The sequence below is a fragment of the Macrobrachium rosenbergii genome, chromosome 11 (genome assembly GCF_040412425.1).
Source record: "Macrobrachium rosenbergii isolate ZJJX-2024 chromosome 11, ASM4041242v1, whole genome shotgun sequence".
Lineage (NCBI taxonomy): Eukaryota > Metazoa > Arthropoda > Malacostraca > Decapoda > Palaemonidae > Macrobrachium > Macrobrachium rosenbergii.
This window is the reverse complement of record NC_089751.1, coordinates 43,155,493-43,170,616: the sequence shown is the minus strand read 5'-3', so window position 1 is coordinate 43,170,616 and position 15,124 is coordinate 43,155,493. Positions and strand designations below refer to the sequence as shown.

At 33.0% G+C, this 15,124-nt stretch overlaps 1 protein-coding gene across 1 annotated transcript in view; it reads right to left on the bottom strand.

The window, feature by feature from the left end:
- The window catches only part of LOC136843383 (neuropeptide CCHamide-1 receptor-like), a 78,069-nt gene extending 63,628 nt beyond the window's left edge, over positions 1 to 14,441 (bottom strand). Inside the window, exon 1 of the mRNA XM_067111732.1 lies at positions 14,330 to 14,441. The gene's annotated coding sequence lies outside the window, so the exon portion shown is untranslated. The remainder of the gene's footprint in view (positions 1 to 14,329) is intronic.
- Between the last annotated feature and the right edge of the window lie 683 nt (positions 14,442 to 15,124).

Below are 15,124 nucleotides of genomic sequence, written 5' to 3'. Positions count from 1 at the left end.
ATATATATACATATATACATATACTGTATATGTATATATACATATATATATATATATATATATATATATATATATATATATGCTTACATAGAATCTACTGATCAATTTTTTAAAGATTTGTATGTAATTGTAATAACCACAATGCGCTCCTGACTTCTCGAATTCTTCGCATTTTTTGGATATGCTTGTCACTACAAAGCCTTAGATCCAAGTGCAAGAATACGAAGTTATTCTGATGTCCGTGCAGGATTCGGACTCGGTCCCGGAGTATCATAATGAGGTCGGTAACGTGACCTCGTTTTGATACTCTGGATGCAGGTCCGAATCCTGCAGCGACATCAGGATTACTTCGTATTCTTGCACTTGGATCTAAGGCTTTGTAATGACAAGCATATGCAAAAAGTGTGAAGAATTCGAGAAGTTAGGAGCGCATTGTGGTTATTACAATTATATACAAATCTTTAAAAAACTGATCAGTAGATTCTATATAAGCATATATATATATATATATATATATATATATATATATATATATATATATATATACAGTATATACATGTATATATATATATATATATGTATATATATATAGTATATATATATATATATATATATATATATATATATATATATATATATATATATATATATATATATATATATATATATTGCACTTGGATCTAAGGCTATGCAGTGGCAAGCATATAAAAAATATGTGAAAAACTCAAAAAGTTAAGAGGGCATAGTGGTTATCACAATTTTATATATATATATATATATATATGTGTGTGTGGGTGTGTGTATACATATAATTATATATATTATATATATGAATATGCACACACATACATATATATAAATGGCTAATAAATAAAAGATTGTACTTCCGACGACAACGGAACGCTTAGCTACCACTCTGTAGGTCGCGAGTTCGAATCTCCGACCGGCCAGTGAAGAACAAGAGGAATTTGTTTCTGGTGATAGAAATTCATTTCTCGCTATAATGTGGTTCGGATTCCACAATAAGCTGTAGGTCCCGTTGCTAGGTAACCAATTGGTTCTTAGCCACGTAAAAATAAATCTAATCCTTCGGGCCAGCCCTAGGAGAGCTGTTAACCAGCTCAGTGGTCTGGTTAAACTAAGATATACTTAACTTTTTCTTCTAGTCCAAAGATTAAGTATCATAAGCGCCCAACACCCATCCTAGGTAATAACAAACCGTCACTAGAGTGGAAGAGGACAGGTGGCATTCTCTGAAGTTGCAAGCTAAAAATATACAGACGATCTTGATGACATCTTTTTCGCAACAACGGTTCAATTAAAAAAAGGGGATTAGCTCTACGGTCGAAAAGAAGGATCGTGGGGGCGATTGAGGAACGCTAAGAGGATTATAAGGAAGAGAAGATTGGTGACCCATAAGGTAAAGGAAGGAAGGAAGGAACGTCAGGATAAGGAAAGTGTAATCGAAAAGGTAGAGAAAAAAATCTTATTAACAATGGCGTTGTTTCATGTAGGAAAGACCTAGATAAATCTCATCTCCTTTCGCCTTGGAGACAGAATTGGAGTTACAGACAGTTTCATGAAAGAGTATGGTTCACATGTATTTGTGGATGGAGAATAGTAGTGTGTGTGTGTATATATATATATATATATATATATATATATATATATATATATATATATATATATATATATATATATATAATGTAAATGTGTGTGGATGATAGAGAAAGAGAAGAGAGAAAGAGAAAGAGAGAGAGAGAGACACACACACATATATTTATACATATATATATATATATATATATATATATATATATATATATATATATATATATATATATATATATATATATATATGTGTGTGTGTGTGTGTGTGTAGAGAGTGTGCAGAGAGAGAGAGAGAGAGAGAGAGAGAGAGATAGAATCTATACATTATAAGAACTAGAAAACTGATTAACAATTAATCTTCAGTGCAAAATAATTCCCATTTAAAGTTTTAGACACTTAACCGGCTCTACACTTGTAACACTTGGCTAGTGAAGTATGTAATCTGGTTGTCATCAGCGTCATAAGCACTCAACTTGAACAGCTGACGAGACGGATACAGATGAGGCACTGAGGCCAAAAACAAATAGAGGATCCTACAGAGACGGAGGGAGGGTAAATAGGAACCGGGGAGTTGTTTAAAATGAAAAAGAGAAACAGTGAGCGAATGAGAAAGGAAATAGGACGGAAGTGTTAGAGGTATGAAAAAAAAATAAAACGAGGAAAACGACAGTGGAGCCTAGAGAAACGTCAAAGAAACGAACAGAAATAAATAATCGTTTCAAAAATGATCTTGAAAACCCAAGACCACAATTTAAAGAAGTGGCTAAATGCTTGGAAAAACAATTGAGCATTTATGAAATCAAGTCAGGGTTTTGAAAAATAGATAATTTTTGAAACATGAGATTCTAAGAATGGGAAAAAGTATTCAAAAATTAAAATGTTGAGAAAAAAGCCGCACCAAATTTCAGTAGAAGTTACCTATTCCCCAGAAAGAATAACTGAAAAAATTGTTTGATGAGGACGAAATATAGTAGAGGAAAACGTTAAATTACAGTGGAATTCAACGTTCCCAGAAGCGAGAAGCAAAATATATCTTGCAGGAGGGTAGCAATTGCTAAATAAAATCTTCAGAATGTAAAGCGATGCGTTGTAAAGAATCGTTACCGCTAAACAAATGAAGATTAAAATAAAAGAACACGTGAGAATGCGCACAGGAAAAAACCATCACAGGTGAATGAGACATAGGGAAGTCAAGAATTTCAGAAAAGAATAAGCAGGAATAATGATATCTTGCACAAGAAAAATCACGTATCTCCAAAATAAAAAAGGACGACAGTGCTACGAATTTCAAATATGATAAGATTCACCTCAACTCTCTGCGTCGTATTTTTTTTTCTCCCTAAGGGCTCTCTTCCTGATGACTAAACAGCTCTAATAATATTACTTGGAAAAATGAAAAATATTCTTAACACTGACTTGAAACAAAGAAGCAGGATTACATTAAGTATGACGTTAACAAGTACTTAAAATGCTTTTACACGAGTTTTTAGGAAAGAAAAGAAGACTCGAAATTTGACAAAAGAGCCGCAGTAAAGAAGTCTTTGTAAATTGGTAACTCTGGGAAGAGCTACTCCACCTTAAAATCTTGAAAATATAATTTTAGACAAGTTTCCCCATTAGGAAAAATCATGAAGACAGTGAACTCTTTTCACCTGTAATTTAGTAAATTTAATGATTGCAATAGACATGTCAATAAAATGCCAAAGACATAGTGCGAAGGATTTGCAAAAACAGCCAGAATAATGACGTCACTGCCGATGACAATGGCGATGAAAATTGTTATCAAGTTAAAGTAGTGCATTGATTATAAAATTATTAAAATATTCAATTAAAGTTTCAGGCTTCTTTTGAATGATATCTACTTGCCTTGAAACGTGAAAGACGCTATTAATGAAAAGAAGAAGAATGAGAGAGAGAGAGAGAGAGAGAGAGAGAGAGAGAGAGAGAGAGAGAGAGAGAGAGAGAGGAGGTGGGAGTTTAGTGAAAACTGATTTACTCAACGGAAGTAATTGTTGTGGAAATAACCCTACATATAATCCACACCCCCCTGGGTGAGCATGCATTTTTGGAGGATATATTTGAACATGAAAATTTAATGAACGTTGCGTTTATTAATGTAACAAACATAGAAGTTTAATTGTTGAGTATTTAAGCACAAATAGCATTATCATTGACAATATGAACGGTCATATTTTTCATTAATGTATAATTTTTACTTTTGTAACGACGACATTGCTACTCTGGACGACAACAATAAAAATGAGAAACTCATTTAGATTAATTGATGTAATTAAAAGGTCGCAAAGGAACAAAAAAAATAATTAGCCATTTTTGCTAGAGGAAATTAAATCACCGCGAGTGGACTGAGAAATATTGCAGCCCAGGACCTTCATATTTTCTGTAAACTTCTTACTGTGTCAGGAGTCTTTAAGCCGTACTTGTTATATTCGTATTAAAGAAAAAAAAAAGAAAGCGACAGATTACTCGAGATGTTTCATCAGCTTTTAAATATAGAAGTCATCTTTGTTGTGGTTATTTTTGGGCATGGGTGTATTTTCTGAGGGAGATGGGAGGGGGGAGCGCTAATTCTAGATACCTTAGGATTTCCGTTCCCCATTCATGGACCTCTTCTGTTGACATCGAAGTTCTCCTCCGGTCAATGTTGATGCCTTACAAGGCTAAGGTCCTTTAATAAAGAATAAGGTTAAAATTGGGGTCATTTTGAAGTTTAATCTTATTCAGGTTTCGTAAGAATGGACAGCTGACACGGATGCACTAACACTCTGGTCTTGGGAAACAGAAATAAAAAGAAACCAAAGATTTGTGCTTGAAAGGAGTCACCCTGTTTTTTTCCAATCATTGTTGAAGAAAAGTTTTTCTTCCAGCCGGGAGATATAGTTTTCTTATTTTCGGAGCATTACTCAAAAAATATATATTTATTCTGAAACCACTAATTTTAGCAACAACAACAAAATCGAAGTGACCATGAATGTCAAAACCGAGAAAATACGAGTGAATCATTTCCAGTCACTTGAAATATATTTCAGGGCTCTTTGTCGACCCCCATATCACGTTTTGCAGAGCATCCATTATCAATATTACAAGCTCTCACAACAGAATTATGAAAAATAGTATCAGCAAAATTAGCGTCACAAAATATGTGACCGTGGAAAAAATGATTCCCAAAATGAAATTACCTTCTTATCGCTATTGTTGAATTTTGACGCCCCATATTGCCTTTTTAATGGCAAAATAAACAGTGGGCCTATCGCTTTCAATAATCAGGAGTCTGTATTTCAATAGAACCCAGTTAACGTGTGAATAGATTATTGATTATCGGAAGTGATATACGGTGGTCTAGCTTTTTAGCACGCTAAATTGAGTTATATTGAATTTCAGTGTCATTATCAATCTGTTTTGTCAGTTTAAATTGATGCTCTCATTAGAGATAAGCTATTAGTGAAGTCCGGTCAGGAATATTTATTAGCTCGGCCGTGACAGCATGGTGAAAAAAAAATTTATATATATGTATAAATATACATACACACACACACACACACACACACATATATATATATATATATATATATATATATATATATATATATATATATATATATATATATGGGTGTGTATATATTACACATACACACACACACACACATATATATATGTATATATATATATATATATATATATATATATATATATATATGTGTGTGTATATAAACGTGTATGTATATATATATATTATATATGTGTATATAAATATATATATTTATATATATATATATATATATATATATATATATATATGTATGTATGTATGTATGTATGAGAGTGTATCACTTTCACTTACGTATCTTTAATAACCATAAGGTCCTCTTATCATCTCCATTTCCCCACTCATTTTGGAAACGCTTATCACTACAAGCCTTAATTGAAAGTGGAAATTAATGAAAAACTCTCTCTTCCGTAGTGGGATTCGAACTTTCACAAGCAGGGCTAGAACGGGGTTTATGTTAAGTAATTTCATTTGGAGTGAAAAACTGCCTTCGTTCCCTTAAGCACGGGTTTTCATTTAATCATATTTCCAATGAGTTTTCATGTTCCTTTGTTCTTTTTGTTTGTAATTTTGTCTTGCATTCAGTTACAGTGTCAAATCAATATCTTCGTCCTCTCACTCGTTTCCGGAAACCTTTTCTCTGCCAGTAATCAGTCCACTGGGACCTTTTTTTTTTTTTTTTTTTTTTTTTTTTTTTTTTTTTTTTTTTTTTTTTTTACCAAATTTCCTCATATCGATCGTCCATTTTCTTCTTTATCTTTGATTATCTAGAAAGTTATTCATCATTTTCACTGGTTTTTAAACATACTCAAAGCCACAACCACAATGAGATTTTAATACATGAATGTTGCTACAACACACGAGATGATGGTAACTGTACTAATATAATTATTTCGAAATGATGTTTCTTTTGTTAGCAACTAGAAGCTACTTTCATTTCTCGTATAAAATCACCTATATAGTGTAAATATACAACACTGTTCTAATCTCTCCACGCACATTTATGAAAGTGCAGATATCCGTATCATACTGTTTGTACATTTTTATCCTACGAGAGATTGTTACCGATATGCATGCATAAAAAAATAGTTATCTGTATGAAAATACAGATAACAAGAATATCCATTAATGTGTAAATAATCTTTTTTAAAGGATTAGAGAGAGAGAGAGAGAGAGAGAGAGAGAGAGAGAGAGAGAGAGAGAGATAGAGAACAAAGTTCGGCCAGTTCAGGATATTTTAGTTTTACAAAGGGACTTCCATGACTAAAGTCAGTAAGGATCTTATACACACACACATATATATATATATAACATATATATGTGTGTAGATGTATATGTATGTATATATAAATATATATATTCAGCTAAGGCCACGGGAGAAATGAAAGAAAGGAGTACTAAGTGGTTTCGTGTCATTTCCAATACATTTTCGATGTACAATGTTAAAAACACCGAGAGTAGCCAACAAAGTAGGCCTCAACATAAATGCTAAAAAAAATGGCAAGACAAATACTCAAAATCAGGTTAGAACCAGCACAGCAGGTGCAGACACAGCTCAACAGGTGATTAAAAAGAAACAATCTTACAAATGTCTTTAACAACAAATGCGTCTAGTTTGTACATACCCTGGCTTACATCCAATAAGTCACCGTGATATTCAGTCAAAGCAGATTCAATAACATTTCTGCGAGTTGTATTGTTACAATATAAAACAATTTTTACCCCTTCCCAGTGAATCACATGATTAAAATTATTAATGTGTAAAAATAAAGCATTCGACATTTGTCCCGTTCGCACACTATATCTGTGTTGTTTAATTCTTGTTTCCAGTCCCTTACCAGATTGTCTTATGTCAAAACATTTGCAATTTATGTAAGGAACCTTGTAAATGCAGCCCTGAGAAACTCTGGCAGAATTTCTTATTAGTATGTTTTTCAAGGTGTTTGAAAATTTAAAAACAACATTAATACCGAAATTCTTGCAAAAACTTGAAACCCGACGTAGGGGATCGCTATATGGTAAAATAATACGTTTTGATTGTTAAAAGCCATTCTGCTAGTTACAGTATAAAAAGTTCTTTGTGCTTTCTGCAAAGCGCATTCAACAAAATATTTAGGGTATTTTAATTTTTCTGATATGCTTACAAATATTTTCAAACCCTTCTTGAAGAAATTCAGGGCTGCAGATGCGTAAAACTCTTAAAAACGCGGAAGAAAAAGTAACCTTCTTTATTTGATTGCTATGGTTAGAATAATAGTGGATGTATGAATTTACATTTGTGGGTTTCCTATAAACTGAGCACTTTAAGCCATTTAAGGTATATATGTATACAGTATATTATATATATATATATATATATATATATATATATATATATATATATATATATATATATATATATATAATGTGTGTATATATATATACACACACATTATATATATGTGTGTGTGTGTGTCTGTACGTGTGTGTGTGCGTGTGTGTGTGTGTGTGTGTGTCTGTACGTGTGTGTGTGTGTGTGTGTGTGTGTGTGTTGATGCCATTAAGGGAAGTTGGGCTTTTTACGACAAACATTTCACGAATTATCTCGATATACGTCAGAAAACGAATGCATATAATTAATGATAAGTTCGGCACGTCCTTGGACTACTGTATATTGATGATTCTCCAACTTCCTTTGATTTTAATAACCTTGTGATTGGATGCCTCGGATAGTGATAGTAAATGAAAAAAGTTTGTCGATCGATCGACATTTCGAGAATGGGAGATTATATTGGGAAGAAGGCGGATTGGGAATCGACGACTGTAGTAAAAGGAAAATTAAAGTTATAGTATGATTATTTGCCAGAGTTGGGAATAATTGAAAATACTGAAAAGATAGAAGAGCTTTTTGAAAATAATATTTGGTGCTACTGTTATGATGGTGGTAAGCTAATGGTGAAGGTGGACGCTTAAATGTTAATAATAATATATAATAATAATAATCATCATCATCATCATCTCTATTAAATTACAAACGAACCTGTTCTTGGGAATCACGACGACTCTGCAGCCGAGGAACGAGGAGTGGTATAACAAGTTATTACTCTCTCATTGTCTTGTAAATGAACCGAGAAGCACCGATGAAAAAAAACCGTGGAACTGCCGAAGGCAGAGTGACGGTATCACCAAATGAAATAGTAAATGGACGCGAAAGATGTCATGTCAGATGAACAGATCTAAAAATAAAGCAGGATGCTGTGATAACAGAAGCGCAAAGCAAAGGGAAGGGAGATAAATACTACGCAGATTGAATGAACCGAAATGAGTGCGGCCAGATGAAGACAGCTCACAAAGTAGGTGAGTTGGAGAGAGGTTTCAGAGGACTTGGAGACGGCAACAAACGCAAAAGGAATCTTCGTGATTGCACTTAATTAGTGATAGCTCAGAAGGGAGAAATACGAAAGCGTTTGACGCTTAGCTCAAAAGCAAGAAGACAGAAGACCTCGATATTTCAGAAATGAATACCCAAAGATACAAGAATAAGGAATATATACACGACTGTAATAAGAGCTATAAAGCCAACTGCTCGATTTCCGGCATCATGGTGAGATAGTAATAGTAAAACGATGTTCAGAATTAACTTTGAAATATTGCTGAACTGTAAAACACTTGCACAATAAAACATAGAGAACTGTAACATCTCATCTGTAGAAAACTGAAAAGAAACATTTTGATTACTTAAATGCTATATCTCTAAGCAACGTATTCAACTGACCTTAATAGTACTACCAGTAGGATAGAGCAGTGGTTCTCAAATTTTTGATCATCGTTACCCGGGGGGGCAGTGGTGTGATAGATCACCGTTACCCCTACCCCATGCCTCTTCAGTTATGTGAAGTTATAACTTAAAGGAAAGAAAAATATTGGAATGCTTAATTTCTAATGCATGCACTTTATATGCAGGAAATTAATTTTACTTTTACTCAAGTCTTAAGAAATGAAGAATTTAGACTTCAGACATTATTCTTTTGACAAAAAATCAAAATTAAAGCATTGTTCCTTGTATTACAAATTGGAATTAAAGTGCCCCGTTACCCCCCCAGAAACGGCTTCATTACCCCCACGGGGGTAATCACCCCCAGTCTGAGAACCACTTAGAGCAATCAGTACTAAATGACAGTACAGAGGAACTGCTACCAAACACGAGGCAATACTGGGATATAATTTCTTCCTCCTCTTTTCAGTCATAAACCACTTTTATGAAAGTTTGATCTTATTGATCTTACCCAAAGATGAACAACTAGAATTGCAAAATTACGAAAACTTTCCAAATTACTCTCTGGTTAAAAGAGAAGTGGTTTTTATCTTTCGCAGTTGTATGTAACCTGAAGCCACTATTAAGATGCAAAATGCTTCGAGTTCATTAAGTCTTTAAACTCCTTGTTGAAACAGCAATCAGTAAGGTGAGGGGCAGATGTTAGAATAACACGCATTTGTTAAGAAAAAAAACAAAACTAAAAAAAAACAAAGAAAGACAGCTTTACAGAAGTAGATTCATGTGCCGGGAACACATAAAAATTGCCCAGGCGGCCTAATGGCGTCAGAGGGGAGGACTCTACATCATTTAGGAATCGATTTTGGATGACACTTGTTGATGCCTGGTCTCTGGAGATTAGGCTTTTGCAGCACTGCGAGATCTAAGGATGTATGTTTGTTTATTCTGCGTTTAATCGAGTGATAATTTTCGTCTTCTGAATGTTTTTTTTCAATGGTCACCTCCAAATATAAGTCATTTAGCCGCTCACAACTTCACAAAACCATCCGCAATGCCATAGTAGGCACTTTTTCGCGAAGAGAATCCACAGTAAGAATGGTTTCAACATATTCAGTTTATCAAAACATTCAGCCAAGTGCACCGTCACCGCACTGAAAGGATGAAACATCATACTGTAAAAGTGTTTTTTTTATAGGTTGAAAACACAGTCCTGAGGTTTAAGTAATAAAAAAATAATAAAGGACAGAAAAAATACATGGAAAAGCCGAAGGCAAAACATTCATTACCTCAGTTAATTAAGTCACGGCCACGCGAGACACTTGCAACACCCCACAGCTAAATTTCAACTTGATGCTTAACTTTTGTCGAAACAAACAAAGGCAGAGAAAGTGAATGAAAAAGCTAAAAAAAAAAAAAATGGAATCTTCTCATATTTTTTATGTGGAAAAAATATGATACCACTTTTGCATTAAGGGTCACTTCTAAGTGAACCCGGTTTGGGTACGTAATCTATGACAGCTATCCTTCAAATAATTTCTTCTTTGCTTCAATGTTATATCACATTTGCGAGCAAGCCAGAATTCGATGAAATAGGATAGATAACCACTCAAGAAATCACTAAATAAATTCATTTATATTCCAGATCTGGGAACTGGGTGAGTTACATCACATCTACCCCAAACATTATGTAATATATTCCGTAAATCAAAAGAAACAACACAGAGAAGAAGGTCAGTTAAATGGAAAATAGAATGGAACTGAAAAATACGGTGTTTTCAATAACGTGGGAGTCATATGAGACATTCTATCGCCCCAGGAACAAAGTTACGTAGTGAATATGAGATATTTTCGCTGCGGCAGGATGAATGGGATTTCACATACTTTCCAAATTATTTTTTACAGATTTACTAATCTATTTGACACAGAGATAATATTGAACAAATGACTGAAACAGTCTTATAAACAAAAAGTAACGTTTATATATCACTTTCGTATATGTCGTCTCTGGCTGAGACAAAAAAGAATACACCTTTTAGGAAGGAGTATTCTCAAGAGTCAGTGATGAGAAAAGTAAGTTTCCTTTGCTTTGTCGTCATAAGAGCAGAGTATTTTTACATTAGTTACTTAAGCATCGCACGTTAGTACACGGGAATGAGAAACGTATCTTCTGATATATAAACCACCACCTGATGCACGGCTTACCTGGGCTTACAAACTACAGATTGTTCATGCTCAAGTACTCTTATACACACACGCACACATACACACGCACACACACATACATACACACACACATATATATATACATATGTGTGTATGTGTGTTGGTATATTTGCACGCACGCGTTTGCAAGCACATATGTTAAAGAGAAGAATGAACCCCTTTACTTTATTGCTTTCCGATATCGTTTATTCCACAATAGTATTCGCTTAATTAATCCTCTGTGTTTTACGATACCCCTTATCCTTCTTGGTATTGTTATCCCTTACCACTATCCATCTTAGGTGACTTCTTTACGGAAATACACATATTATGGAGTGAATTCCATATATCCGAGTACAAATATATCCGTCTGCCTGTGTTTCTGCCAGTGAGCGACAAGTCTCGCCAAAAATTACTTTTTATCCTTTGACCGACGTTTATTTTTCAGTTAACAGTTTTAAATAATCACTTTAACATTCACATCACATTTATACGCACCGTAAACGTAGATACACTGACACGCACACACGCACAAATTCTCTCTCTCTCTCTCTCTCTCTCTCTCTCTCTCTCTCTCTCTCTCTCTCTCTCTCTCTCTCTCTCTAATAAATATATATTTATATAGAAAATGTATATATATATATATATGTATATAAAATGTATATATATATACACATATATATATACTGTATATATATACACGTGCGTGTCTGTGTGTGCGTGTGTGTGAGCAGTGACGAGAAAACGAGAAATCATCCACAAAGGGGTGGAGCCACTATATTAGGTAAATATCTGTTATACAGAACAACATAAGAATATTTATATATAAATATCTATCTTTCTATGTATGTATGTATATATATACAGTATATTTAAATTTAATTTATTTTTCAACATTTATTTTTGTAATTGCCTTCCACACAAACTCCTCAGCTTGGGTGCGACATCTTACGCCTAATAAATAAATACCTCACGCTTAGATAATTTTCAAAGACATCACTGCAGTGGTTCAGCAGGATTAGGATTAGATGGAACTTGCTTAATTATTTGCATCTTACCAAGGATTCGAAATTAAGAACTCTCGCCAGCGAGGCAATTATTGTAATCACCTGATCAGTTTATGTAACCTTTTATATTTTCTAACACTTTTAATTTTTATATATATATATATATATATATATATATATATATATATATATATATATATATATATATATATATATATATATATATATATATATATATATAATGATAACAGGACGTCAAGAAACTAACATGTCACTGTGGGTATCATGCAGACACATATATATTATATATGTATATATTATATATATGTTTATATATATATACAGTATATATATATATATATATAGGTTTAAAAAATCACAGTACATAAATATGACTTCAGTGTATATGTGTGTGTATGTGTGTGCATACGCTTATGTGTGTGTACTTGTGAACAGCATCGCCTCACGCAACAAGAGCCATACGTTTGATAATTGTGGAGGGGAAACGGATTGCGACCCTCCGCTAAAATCCATTGTCTCCTTTGACCTAAGCAGTGAATTATGTGCTTAGGGTCTCTCGGCAGACTTGAGTTGCCACCTGGGTATAAAATGCCTTGAAAGTAGGAAGTTCGATGCAACGAGTTGCTTAAACATCAGAAGTCATTCCTTCGAGGGAAATGCAGAATTGCTTGACAATTGTAAGATACCCAAACGAATCTAAGAAAGAAGCCATATGGTTTGGGGAAATATACTGTATATTTTAAACACAAACACACGCGCATTCACACACATACACACGCACATATATATATATATACACATATATATATATATATATATATATATATATATATATATATATATATATATATATATACATGTATACATGTGTGTGTGTATAAGTATGTATGTTTCTATGTAAGTGTGCGCATTCTCACATACATACATTCACACACATTATATATACAGTATATATATATATATATATATATATATATATATATATATATATATATATATATATATATATATATATATATTATGTGTGTGTGTGCGTGTGGGCGGGGGTTCAAGGCGGGGGTGGGGAGATATCTAAACCATGTTATTAAGCAGCAGCAATTATATAATTAATCATCATTACCACTAATAACGTTATTGTCATTACCTCGCAATACTATCTTGCGATTTGAATGAATTCAAATGTTCAGCCAGTCATTTACCACTTTCCAGATTTTGCTATTTTGGAAAGTGTTTGTGTTTATGCAAAGCTCTCGCTTGTTTTCGCAGAAAAGCAAATGATATACGCTCTGCTGCATCCACATAATTTTCTTTTTAAACATTAATTCCCGTTTTCATATCTGATGTGGTATCCGTTCTCCACAAAGGCAGACGCTCTTACGCAATTCCCATTTGTAATTTTACGAATAAAACGAGCAAATGATGTTCACTGGAGAACATTCCTGTAAATATAAAGTTGTTTCTTCAAATTTTTAGCAAACAAAATATACTGATGAAAAGTCTGAAAACAATCATTTCATTTGTCTCGGGCGAAAAATAAACAAACACACACACACGCACATACACTCACATATATATATATATATATATATATATATATATATATATATATATATATATATATATATATATATATATATATATATAGTATATATATATTATGTATATATATGTGCATTTATATATATATATATATATATATATATATATATATATATATATAATATATATTAATATATATATATATATATATATATATAAATATATATTAAATATATATATATATATATATATATATATATATATAAACCGTGAAAACCAGTTTGCTTTAAAATCTGTAGGCACATTAGGTAATCAGAGTTTCATTTGAACATATAATTTCACTTTGAATAAACAAGCGAACAGTATAGATAATAAAAAAAAATATTGCTTTATTAGCGAAAAGTTTTACAGCCCAAACAGGGTGAAATCCGATAAAATCTATCTGCAGGTGAAGAAAAATAAAGCAAAATATTAATTAAAAAGTCACAAAGACTATTCCTATAACTCATTTACTCTGATCTCAAAAGCACTAAACATCAACAAAGCGCAAAGCGGCATTACTAACAAAACGAGAAACAGAACGTTATGTTGCAAAACGTAACAGAGCAAAAAGGTATCTATCTATCTCACTCTCAGTAGGATCGAGCTTGGATATTCCCGGCGTACGTCCTTCCACAACGGCTGCTTTGACTGCACTGAGAGAGAGAGAAGCTGCCAGCCTGCCACCCTGCCATTCGCCCAGTCTCCGCGACCTGTGATGATGCTTTGGTTAAAGTTGGTGTTTTCGATTTTCTGCTTTACTAGAGAATGCTGTTGCGATTTTATTTTAAGGAAATGCAATTTCACCTTTGGTTATGTACAGTATTATTAGATTTTTCTCCCATGATTGTCAAATATTCTTCATTTGAAATGGCAGCAGTTAATGAATGAGCCAAGCGTTTATATACGCTTTTCTGCTCTGCTCTTGTTCCAGAATTATTTTAGATACGCAAATTACTGGATGTCTGTTTTCCTACAAAAGTTATATTCAGATTATTAATAGTAATAGGTTTTAGTTAAATAGCCTAATTTTACCATTGGATTTAGAAACTATACAGTTATTATTATTTTTTTTACTTTAAATTAATGATACGTTTTGGGTTCCGACTTGTGTTAAAAAAATTAACAATATAAGAATGATTCAATCACGATATAAACTACGTGGCTACGAATGTGAAAATAACGGCGTAAATATACTCGTATCTTTTGCTATAGCAAGCATAATATTATTCTCTCCTTTTTGGAAAAGATTTGTCATCACTGATTCCTCATAGTACCTTAAAGGTCAAGGTTTGAAAATGATTGATCAGTCTTGCGAGAAAAAGCTGAATGTCTAATATAAGGGTACTGAGCATATGAAGATCTATTTGTTGCAATTATAGCGTG